The sequence below is a fragment of the Gavialis gangeticus genome, unplaced genomic scaffold (genome assembly GCF_001723915.1).
Source record: "Gavialis gangeticus isolate Ggan-Ray unplaced genomic scaffold, GavGan_comp1, whole genome shotgun sequence".
Taxonomy (NCBI): domain Eukaryota; kingdom Metazoa; phylum Chordata; order Crocodylia; family Gavialidae; genus Gavialis; species Gavialis gangeticus.
In genome coordinates, this window is record NW_017729024.1 from 53,133,326 (window position 1) to 53,145,059 (window position 11,734).

Here is an 11,734-nt window from a genome sequence, read left to right on the forward strand (position 1 = left end):
TGTACAGGAGCTGCTCTGTAAGTGCAAATTATATAAGAAAAAAATAGAATAAGGACCCAGTTTGTCAGGATACTTAACCACGCAAATAGATCTATTGACTTTAATAGAACTGGGCATCTCTTTAAAGTTAGGCACAGTTGCTGAAGCTGGACCAAGAGGAATACAGCCAGATAATTGTCACTTGCATACTTTTTAGTCAAATATTGATTTTAGAAAATCTGAGCTAATGTCAATCTATTGCACTGCATGCTACTGCAATTTTGCATCTCCTTGAATATTCATATAAATGAACAGACTTATGTAAATATAAAGATTGTTGGGTTTTTTTAAATACAAAGTTTTCAGGGGAAACATATCCTTTTTCTTTAATCTTTTTTTCACAAAAAAAACTTGTAAATGTTATCAATGTATTTGGTTTCTTCTGAAATTCCTTGTGGACAATAAAAAGTCATCAGTTTTTTTAAAGCATAATCAACATGATTTGCAAAGTGGCTATCTAATTTTTTGGCCTTCGCTATAAATCAGTTGATATATTTTTTTCCAACAGTAATTTCAATTAGAAGGCAATGGAAATTGGGTCTATTTGGAGCCCTGAAAAATGTAAGCAATCTTAGGGTTTCAATTGTTTTATGATTTAAAAAAAAAGATCAGCTGTACCTATGATGTAAATTCAGAATGCATGAACTTACTGTGTGAAAAGGCTGCGCTGTCTTCAAAAATGTATCATCCACAGAAGTAAGAGAAAAACCACTGAGTACTTAGGGCCAGATAATACAAAGACTTCATTTCCCATTAATGACTTAACAGAAGCAGCCAAATTTTTCTAAAGCACTCAGCAGGCAACATCCTTCATTGTTTACCAGTTAAGGAACTAAATGGGACTGGAGTCTTTTGAAAATTTAGCTACACTGAGTCATAGAATCATAGAAAATTAGAGTTGGAAGGGACCTCCGGAGGTCATCTAGTCCAACCCCCTGCTCAAAGCAGGGCCATCCACAACTATATCATCCCAGTGGCCAAGTAGGAGCTGCTAGATATTATGCTCTTTGAATATCTGGCTATTATCGTGGGTAAAATAATATTCAGCCTTGTTTTCTTTGATGCAAATAGGAGATTTGCCGCTTACTAAATGAAAAGAGGATCAGGCATATGGTCTGATCATTATGGACAGGTGCAGTTCCTGTTAATGCTGGTGGGAATTACATACCAAACTGCTTGGAGAATATTTCTCTAAGGAAGCTGTAAAGAAGGATTGTTTTATGCTTATTTTACAAGGTTAAAAATGGAGCTAAGTGATCTCCTGAACTGCCTTTGAGCTGTTTATATCAAAATTAAGTTGAAGTCAGAAAGGAAATTATAAATTGCATGTTGCCACTATGTTATAATAAATTCAATAACAAAAGCTGTCTGCTATGGATATTACATGATGTGTCCATACTACAAGGAAGCCACACTGCACCTGTTCAACATGTGTTAGCCCCCAAACCAGCAATAACATAACTACATTAGAAGGGCACTGAGTGTGTGAGAAAAAGCTCTGCCTCTCAGCAGCAAGTCGGCTAAACTCTCCTTTAAAAAAAAACCCCACAAGTGAAAGCTGAGATTCTCAAATCATCATTTGACTCCATCAGCTGGGGCTTTAAGAAAAAAATCCAGAATAAATTGCTACATGTTTGTTACTTCATGGAGATTATACAGATCCTACTCTCTGGAGTTTCTGCTAAGCTTTCTGTTTGTGTGCAGGTAGATATGTATTCAAATACATGTATGCAGGAATATCAATTTTGCAAACTATTGCAATTTTATGACCAGTATGAGAATACCTGGATTATTTTCTTAAAGCCCCAGCTTCTGGAGTCAAATGATGATTTGAGAATCCTAGCTTTCACTTCTTTTGTTTGCTCAATTTTTAAAAAGTAGAGTTTAGCCTTCTCGTTACTGCAGGGCAGAGCTTTTTGTTACACACATGGTGTGTAACATGGTGCTTCACAAATGTGGTTATGATATTGCTGTTTTGGGAGCTAACATGTTGAACAGGTACAGTGTGGCCTCCTGACAGTATGGACACCAGCCACATAATATCCATAGCAGAGGGCTTTTGTTAATGAATTCAAGATAAGAGAACTCCCACTTTCAGCTTTCAAAATCCCTAGTTTAATGGAGCTTTGAACAAGATAGTGAAAGCCATCTGGTCCTTGTAGGCATCATAATTTCCTTCTGGTTTCCTGATGCTTGTCTATTCCAGGGCCCAGATTAACAGAAGATCACAGAAGACCTACATTTAGAATTATTAAAAGAAAATATTCTTTCCTCAAATTTTAGGGGTACATCCTCAGTCTATTTTATTGTCATAAACTTCACCTGTACAGATGGCATCTAAGGGCGTTTGTAGACAACACTTTAAAGCAGGTTAAATGCCTTTTGCACCACTGTAATGGCATTGTTGTTTGCACATTCAGTGGCATATTGTGCGTTAATTCCAGATACAGCATAATGCACCTTAAATGACTTTGGGATGTAGCAAATGACTTTGGGGCGCTGCAAAGTAAAACACTTCCAAGGAGTTTTAATTTCTAAACCTTACAGCCATGGAGGGAAGCACCGGGCCCCGTGCAGCTCAGGGACTGTGCAGGCGGCCCCTGCAAATAGCCCATCAGCAGCCTGGGAAGGCAGACTCCACAGAAGAAAAAAACAAAAAAAAGAAGCAAGCCTGATCTTTTTAATTTTTTTTCCCCCTGCAGCCTGCCTGCCTGAGCTGCATGGAGGCACAGTGCTTCCCTCCATGGCTGCAGTGCTCCCCGGGACTGCCCAAGCCAGGTGCCTGCAGGCGAGTGCCGTCTGGCAGGGGCTGCTGCTGCTGCAAGGGAAACACCAGCCCCCCTAAACTCCCTTCCACATCTCAGGAACTGCTCTAGCTGCCAGCAGCTCACTTTCCCCTCCCACCACTGGAGAGGCAGGTAAGGATTGGGGTCCGAAACTAGTGTACATGACACGGGGGTTTATTTCATCCTAAATTGAAGCGGGGTTTTTAAAAAAACCCCGCTTCAATTTAGGGAGAATTAAACCCCCCATGTCATGTATAAACCCCCTAAAGCCCTAAACCCTTTATTTTGTAAAGGCACCAGATTTTTTTACATGTGCAACATTAATAAATGAGAGTCCATTTCTTCCTATGATTATTCTTTACTCAGGGCATCAATGGAATCAGTCATTTCACAGCAATTATACCAAAAGCATAACCAAATCCCAGCTGTCTGACAATCCAGTTTGCTAAAGCAATTGGTGCTCTGAGCCTGATTACTTGCATGTGCCAAATGGCAGCCCCAATTTAGAAGAATGCCTAGGAACTCTGAATTGTTTCTGTCTTTCACCCTCTGCAAGGTTAAAGCCTGATAGCACTGATATAAAGCAGGGGCTTAGGCCAGCAAGTGATGTGCAAACTGCCCTCACAGAGCTCTGCCAATACAACTTATTCCTGACAGGTAACATTCCCTGTCATTTTATTCCTCAGCTCCCTTTGGTCAAGGCCTGCCAGTCATACACAGATAGAGGGTTGTGTTTTGGACAGGTTTAGAAAAAGTCTGAGATCTACCAAGTTCATTTTCAGTTATGTGACCTAGAATGAGGATTGCTGGCCTGTGGACTATCCTATGCTTACTTCATTTTGCCAACAGAAGCTCTGGATGATTGGAATATTATTGTTGTTGTTGCTGGGTCCATTTACACATTCATTAATGTACCATAGTTATGGCGTATTAGTACGTGGCTAACCAAGTACTAAATGGATGAGAAGCAACTCACACTACTGTGCAGTACACCAGTGCACAGGTTTTTAGTGACACTTACTGTTCAGTAGCCTAATACTACTGAGCAGTAGCATATGAGCACAGTTTTTGCCCAGCACACTACTGCACAGTGTTATTAGGCCCCTGCACAGTTAGCATCTCATGTAGATGCACCCTTTGTGGTATAGACTAGAATTAAGCATCTGGCAAATTGTTTTCCATATCTAGTTCTGCCACTGATTTAAATCTGACTTTTGTCAAGGACAGTACTATCTTATGGCAAAGTAATTTACTACACTGAAATGCATGTGTAGCCGGTGACCGTGGGTACAATTTACACCCAGTCAGCCCAGGCAGCAGGGGGCCAGACTCCTGCCTGCCACCTAACCACATGGTTCTGCACTTATGGCACCCTTGCACCTCAGCAAGCCCTTCTGCAGCCCGATGCCGTCACCTGGAGCCCAGGGCTGCCCCCCCCCGGCATGATTCTTGCCAGCTCAGGCTTGATCCACCCTAGCTCAAATTGCTGTTATCCCAGGTGCACATGTAGACACTGTGACAAGGAGCAGTTTACTCTGGCTTGGACCGCTCCAGAGTTTATTGTTTCATATTAATTGCATGTATAGATGCACCCTGTATGAGCAAAAGCAGCACCTATGACTTGGATTTTGGTTAAGGTTCTCACTGCTACTATAATACAAATAAGTAATAGTAGTAGTAATAATAATCCCAGTCATCCAGAAACAATCACCATTCTATACATATTTGTTCGTGGAGAAATTTGCCTCAAAGATACTCTGCATAGTTCAACAAACTCAAATCATAGCTAGCTTCACTTTTAACAATATGTACATGGGGAGGATTTGGAGGGTGGGGTGAAGTGGTGCAGCTGCATCCCCCTTTGATTCCTGCTCCACCAGAGGTTTAAAACAAACTGCTTGGCAGTGGCAGCAGGATTTCTATTCAGGAAGCAATGAGGGAGTCACTTGACTTCATAGCTCATTATAATTTACCTGATTCCTTCTAAATACTTCATTCCACAAGTGTGACTGACCCTCTCTCCTTTTTAATGGTATTAATGTTTCACTAATCAAGCTATTCTTTGTTCTGCAATTTTTCTGTCTTTTATATTCCTTGTGTGATGTAGTTCCTGCTTCGTAGCCCGCAGACTGTTCTTAACTCTAGCTAAAAACATTAACTCAAATTAGCATTAACTCAGGTATTGGAATAACTTTCAGTGACATATTGGATGCACTGTCAAGATGCTCAAGAAGGCTTGAAATAATTTTATGAACCTGAAAGACCTGTACATTGAATTATAATGACTATGGAACTAAAGAAACATTTTTATTATGATCTTTGCTTAGTTTGTTCTGTTTTTTAATACAAAATGTATGATATAGCAAATTAATGCACATTCTAATGCTTTTGCTTTGATCATAAACTGAATAATGTAGACCTAGGCCTCTATCATATCAGTAAAGCTTCTAGTTTCTTTTAGCTGGAGAAAAATATGTATTGTGTTATATGCTGTGATGCACCATACCATCTGCACCCCTCGTTTCAAACTCCTAGATCTGCCCATGTATGTACGTCTAGGCTTAGATTTGCTTGTATGTTATCTTTTGCTAACTATAAGAGAATAAACATTTTTACAAGCATACACAATAATTTAAACCATATGATTTCTTTTTCTTTGCCAAAAACTTTTTAAAAAAAAAGAAAAAACAATCCCACCATCACTGCACACAGCGTTTCTGGTCACTTATAGAACTTTAAAGCTTCAGGAATTTTCCCTGCACTTGTAAGTTTGTTGCAATGTTTTTCTTATTATTCTAGAAAGTTTGTGATGTAACAACACATGGATGCACTTTCTCAGAATGGTCTGAATCGCAACATGCCAAGATGTTACAGTTCAAGAATTCCCTACTGTGCATAAAAAAGTCTCCCTCTGGCAATCACATCACAGAAGACTTTCAAGAATGAAGCATATAACTCCCATCACTGTTAACAGGGATCATTCACAGGCTCTCTCATGTATCAGGCTGCAAGAGCATTCTATGTGCAAACGGGATCACATCTTACATATACAATTCATAGGGTGCGTAGGGAGCCTGCTTTAAGGAAAACAGGCTACATCATGCACAGCATTACTGATGGCTTTGAAATATGGGTATGAGAACCCCTTTTAAGTGAAGGATTTATGGGATACTATGTTTATGAGAAAACTCTATGTTGCCTTGCAAGCATTCTGCCTGAAAACTCAACCAAAATAAGGCTGCTGGGTTATTTATTTTCTCAGTGTTGTATCTATAGACTCTCATAATTTGAGTCCACAGCCAGACTTGTTAGAAGCCACTTTCCTTGATGTTATCAGCTCCTGACAGACCACATTCTTCTTTGCAGCTGAGGAGGATATAATGTAAAATGTCAAGTTATGTAGAAATCTATCTTGCTAGTTATGGTGCCTCAATCCATAGTTTTCAAGATGGTCGCTACCCCAAAAAGGTTTTTTTTTGTTTTGTGTTGGCATAATGTTTGTGGGGTCCTGACTTGGCACTACCACAGCAGGACTATAGAACTGGATGGGGCTTCTTGAGCTATCAATCCAGTCCCTTGTGTTTACAAACAACCATTATCTGAAAAGTCCATGAGATCTGCCTCCATGTACTGGGACCAGGACCTGGAACCCCCTACACCATCTTGCACCCAGCTCTGCACACCAGGATTGGTCCTGCACTGCCCTACAAGCCTGACCCAGTGTTCAGGGCCACACAACACAGCGCACAAGGCTCCTCACAGCAGGGGAGTGGTGCCATCACTCCCTGCTGCCAAATTTTCCCACCTGTGGGGAGACCCTCAGGCCAGATAATCGGGTGTTGGGAGCCAGTTCTGGCCTGTGGGCTGAGAGTTGAGTACCGCTAGATAAAACCAGAGAGGAACAGCTAATTGCCATAATAAGCCTTCACCCTGGGACTGCAGGTTGTTGACCTGAACTGAAGATGATAAAAAAGATTAAATTGAATAATCTCCCCTGGCCTCCAAAAACTCCATGTCCTCAACTTTCCTCCAAGTGCTGGCTGATTCAAAGCACCTGCTCCTCTGCAAGTTTTATAACAGGCTAGACTAAAATTAAAAAAAAAAAAACTTGAAACAAAAGCCCTTGAAATCAATTAAGCAGTTAATCACTATATACTTTGCTGAGAGGGGTGGGGAGAGGGACGCTCTGCTATATATTTCCCTCAAGACACTTAATAATTGAATTAATTTAACAGCTCATAATGTGCTCAGATTAAGCCAAGTTAAACAGAGGATATTGGATCTCAGAATGAAAACGTAAAAGTCAACAGGGGATCTAAAATGACAAAAGAAATGAATCCCAGAATTGGAGAGGTACCCAAGTCAAGTACACAAAGGTGTAGTAAACCGTGAGTTTGGGGCTGGCAGGCTTCCTGTGATTGAAGTCTTCAGCCTGATGAGCTCTAAACAGAGGTGGTATATAGGGAAGCTTGAGGCTTGAAGTTCAGGAGAACGTTTTAGTTGTACATTGGAATGTCAGGCTAAGGGGCTTTTTAATGCCAGTGGCTGGCATGTTTGGGCTAGAGGGCAAGCTACATGGCAGGACTAAGTAGCAATATGGATATAGATTAAGGCTTTTATCTATGGCATGCGTGGGACTCGGGAGGAGACACAAGTTCAATTCCCTACTCTGTTACAGACTCTCTGTTTGATCTTGGGCGAGCCACTTAGTGCCAGAACATTAAACCACACAAGTTAAGTGGTACAGCAACATTTACTTTGAGATAGGACTCATAGGGCACATCTACACATTGCCATATGGTGACATTGCTACAGTGCTATGCTTTAGTACTTCCTTTTGGAAGTATTAAAGCACAGCGCAATAGGGGCAGTTACTGTGCCTTGCGCACGACGCACAGTTAGATTTTGCTGCTACATCACCGTATCAGCACGCTGTACCGGGGGGAGGCAACCACTACAGCAGCATAGCTGTCGATCATGTGTAGACCCTTGTGATCATAACATCACCATAGTGTGCTGTACGGCAACATAGCATGTTGCTACATTGCATGGGGTGACGTATAGACACACCCGTATTGTACTGGCTGACCATAGCCACAGATACTCCATTCTATGCATGACTCACTAAGGACAGGCTTTTGTGAATTAAGGGTATTCTCCCCATTATTCTTCCAGTTCAGAAACAAAAGTAGCACTATTAGGATTTCCCATCCTTTGCAATGTAGCTTTTAAAGAGTTAGTCCATGGCATGAAATGCATTTATACATAGTGATTATTTCATACCCTTCCATACAACTAAAGAACTCAGAGGTGTTGGCTGTAGCCGTGTTGGTCTAAGGACATAGGCAGACAAGGTTCTTTGGGTAAATGTGATATCTTTTATTAGACCAACTAAAATTGTTGGAAATTTTCTTTTTTTGCAAGCTTTCAGGTACAAACACCCTTCCTCAGGCAGAGGGAGTGTCTGCAGTTGTTATGTGCTCTCCTAGATGGAATGGAAGCCAGTTATTTCTGTTCCATCCAGGAGAACATATAACAACTGCAGATGCTCCCTCTGCCTGAAAAAGGGTGTTTGTACCCAAAAGCTTGCAAAGAAGAATTTTTCCAACTATTTTAATTGGTCTAATAAAAGATACTGGATTTACCCAAAGAACCTTGTCTGCCTAAAGAACTCAGAAGCACTTTACAGGTATTAATTATGGCTAAATATCACTGTGAAGCAAGCAGGAATAATTAGGATAATTTTATAGGTTCTCCCAGTGAAAAGGGGACTGGATGGAGAATCAGTAAATTAGGGTTGTTTTCTTAGCTTTGCCACTGACCTGCTGAGTGATTTTGGTGTATCATTTCAGCTCTGTCTCTGCTTTCCTTTTCTGGCTCTGTCTGTCTTTCTTATTTAGCATGCAGGCGCTTCATAGCAGGAATTGTTTCTTCCATTTTAGATTGCCTGTCATGACAGGACCCCATTTTTCTTTTGTCCTCCTTGGTTTTGTAACAAACATATCATTGAAAACTGTGCTATAAACGAGTCAATAATAGGACTTTTAAAGGACCCAGAAATCCTGACTTCCTGTCCCACTCTATTCATTAAAATGCACACTCTTCCATCCCAAACAACTGGAAAAATATAACCAGGACAATAGTGATCATCTCTCTACTGGGTGAGATAGCCCCAGTTGAAGATTTCTGCATGAATTCAAAGTGCACATGTTATGTTCTGTGTGGATGTCCCATTGAAACATCTAGGTGATCAAGTCAAGAAACCAAATCAGTGATCACAAGGTCACGTCATCATCAGATCAAGATGGTTAAATCAAGAGACTAGCACTTTGCTATAATACAAGCAAATAAAGCCTGGATACAGCAGCCTATCTCTTCCTGTAGAGACTAGTTTCTGGTGATTTCCTATCCATTTGAAAACAAAGGCCGCACACAAATGGTAACCAAAGTGTATTCCACAGTAAACATTTTTTATAAAGGGATGGTTCCAAGACTTGCTCTACTTGTTTTGACTTTATAGGAGAACAGCTTGACATTGCTAATCCCTATGAGACATCCACTCATAATTAACTGTGATTTAAAGCCTAATTAAAGAGGCTGCTCCTTCCTGTTCTTGCATGCAGTGGATTTTTTTCCGCCTCCCTGCAAATGAGTTGTGCTCTCTATTGTTGTTGTTGTGGGGTTTTGTTGTTATTGTTCAGGTAGTACTTACTCTGATGCATTTGCTGGGCCATGAAATGGTTTGAACTTCAGCTTCTCAAAAGAGAAAGAAAACACTGCTCCTTATTGTCTTCTTTGAAAACCCCATGAAGGAAAATACCAATAGAAATTATTTAAACCTTTGTGTTGCTTGATGGCGCAAAGGTGGTATTAAAAGGGTTGTGTTGAGAACACTTTCTCTAAAGATGTAGCTGTTTTCTGAAACAGTTGGTGGATAATTAGCAACCATACAAGTGAAATCAAATTGGACAAAATTTTTCCCCATCTAACACAAAAATTTTGAGTTTCAGTTGCACCAATATGCAAGAAGTTGCATCATACCCATTTTGCTCAACATACACATGACTGTTCATATAGATAAAGATAGTGTCTACTGAATCTCTTGTCTCTCAGTTGCTGTTATTTTTATTACCCTTATTTGCGTAACCCTTCTGCCAGGTACTGGTTGGCAGCAACAAGGGCCAGGTTCAATATTCAATTCGATTTGGCCGTTTCAGATCTGGAGATTCTGCACCGATTTGGAGATTCAGGCATAGGCCATACAGGCAGCAGTCCTCAGAACCACTGGACACAGCTGCCTCCAGCTGGTTAGTGTGTTGTGATGGGTGGAGGGAGGAGGGCAGGGGCATGGGGAGGGCAGATCAATGCCCCCACAGTGAGGGAGGGTTTGGGGCTGGGACTGAGACAAGCTGCCCAGCCAGGGTGAGGGAGCACATGACTCAGGGAGGGGGGCTCCCACCACTGTGCGGTGCCGCATGCCACTGGTCCAGGAGCTGCTCTTTTGGTGGCTCCTCCAGCGGCTCTAGCCACTAGTCTGGAAGGGCATGGGACTGGACGTGTGTCCCCAGATCTCTGCAGTGTGGGCTGGGCCAAGCTGTGCCTTGGATGGGCAGCAGAAGGTGCTGGAAGCAGGAGCTATGCCCTCCCTCTGTTCACCCAGCCAAGGCAAGGAGGCATGAGATGGTGCCACTGCACTGCCTCAGACAAGCAGCGTGCAGCGGCAGAAACTGCTCCAGCCTCCCCGTGTCTTTTGGACAAGAATCTGCTTTGTCCCACCAGAGCAGCAAGCAGTGGTAGGGCATGGGGGCAGGCGCATGCACCTGGATCAGTGCACCCAGATCAGGGTGCAGAGCCAGCACCAGGGGCTGTGGGGCATTTGAGGGTGACTGTAGCCCCCCCCATAGTCCCCACTCCACTGTGTTCTGGGGGGTGGGCAGAGCCAGGCCTGCGCTCCAGGTAGCAAACCCCCACTGCTGGGCTGTGCTCTGCTGGGTGGACAGAGCCAGGGCTGCATTCTGGTCTGTGGCTGGGGCTAGCTGCCTGGAGCACAGCCCTGGCTCCACCCACCCTGTGGAGTGCAGCCCAGTGGCAGGTGGCTGAGGCTAGCCTCCCAGAACACAGCCTGGCCCAGCCCGTAGCAGTGCACAGCGGCAGGAGCCCCACTTCCCAAGTCCTGCGCACGCTCACCATGGCTAGGCAGCTTGTCTCAGCCCAAGCCCCAAGCCCTCCCTCACTGTGGGGGCATTGATCTGCCCTGCCCCCCATACACACACCCCTTCTCTCCCCCTTCCACCCACCAAAACAGACTTACCAGCTGGAGGCAGCTATGTCCAGCGTTGTCAAGGACTGCTGCCTGTATAGTTTCATAGTTAGTAGAGTCGGAAGGGACCTGAGCAGATCAAGTCCGACCCCCTGCCATGGCAGGAAAGAGTACTGGGGGGTCAAACGACCCCAGCAAGGTGATTGTCTGGCCTTGTCTTAAAGAACCCCAGGGTAGGAGCCAGCACCACTTCTCTTGGAAGCTGGTTGCAGATCCTATCTGCCCTGACAGTGAAGTAGCACCTCCTGATGTCTAGTCTGAATTTACCTTCTGCCAGCTTGCGACCATTATTCCTAGTCACTCCTGGCAGTGCTTGGGGGAACAGCTGGTCTCCTCTGACTAGTTTGTAACAGGCCACTAGATCCCCCCTCAGCCTTCTTTTGTGGAGGCTGAACAGGTTCAGGTCCCGTAGCCTCTCCTTGTAGGGCCTGCCCTGCTGCCCCCTGATCATGCAAGTGGCCCTCCTCTGGACCCTCTCCATGTTTTCCACATCCCTCTTGAACTGTGGTGCCCAGAACTGGATGCAGTACTCCAGCTGCGGCCTGACCAGTGCTGCACAGAGGGGGAGGATCACCTCCTTGGACCTGCT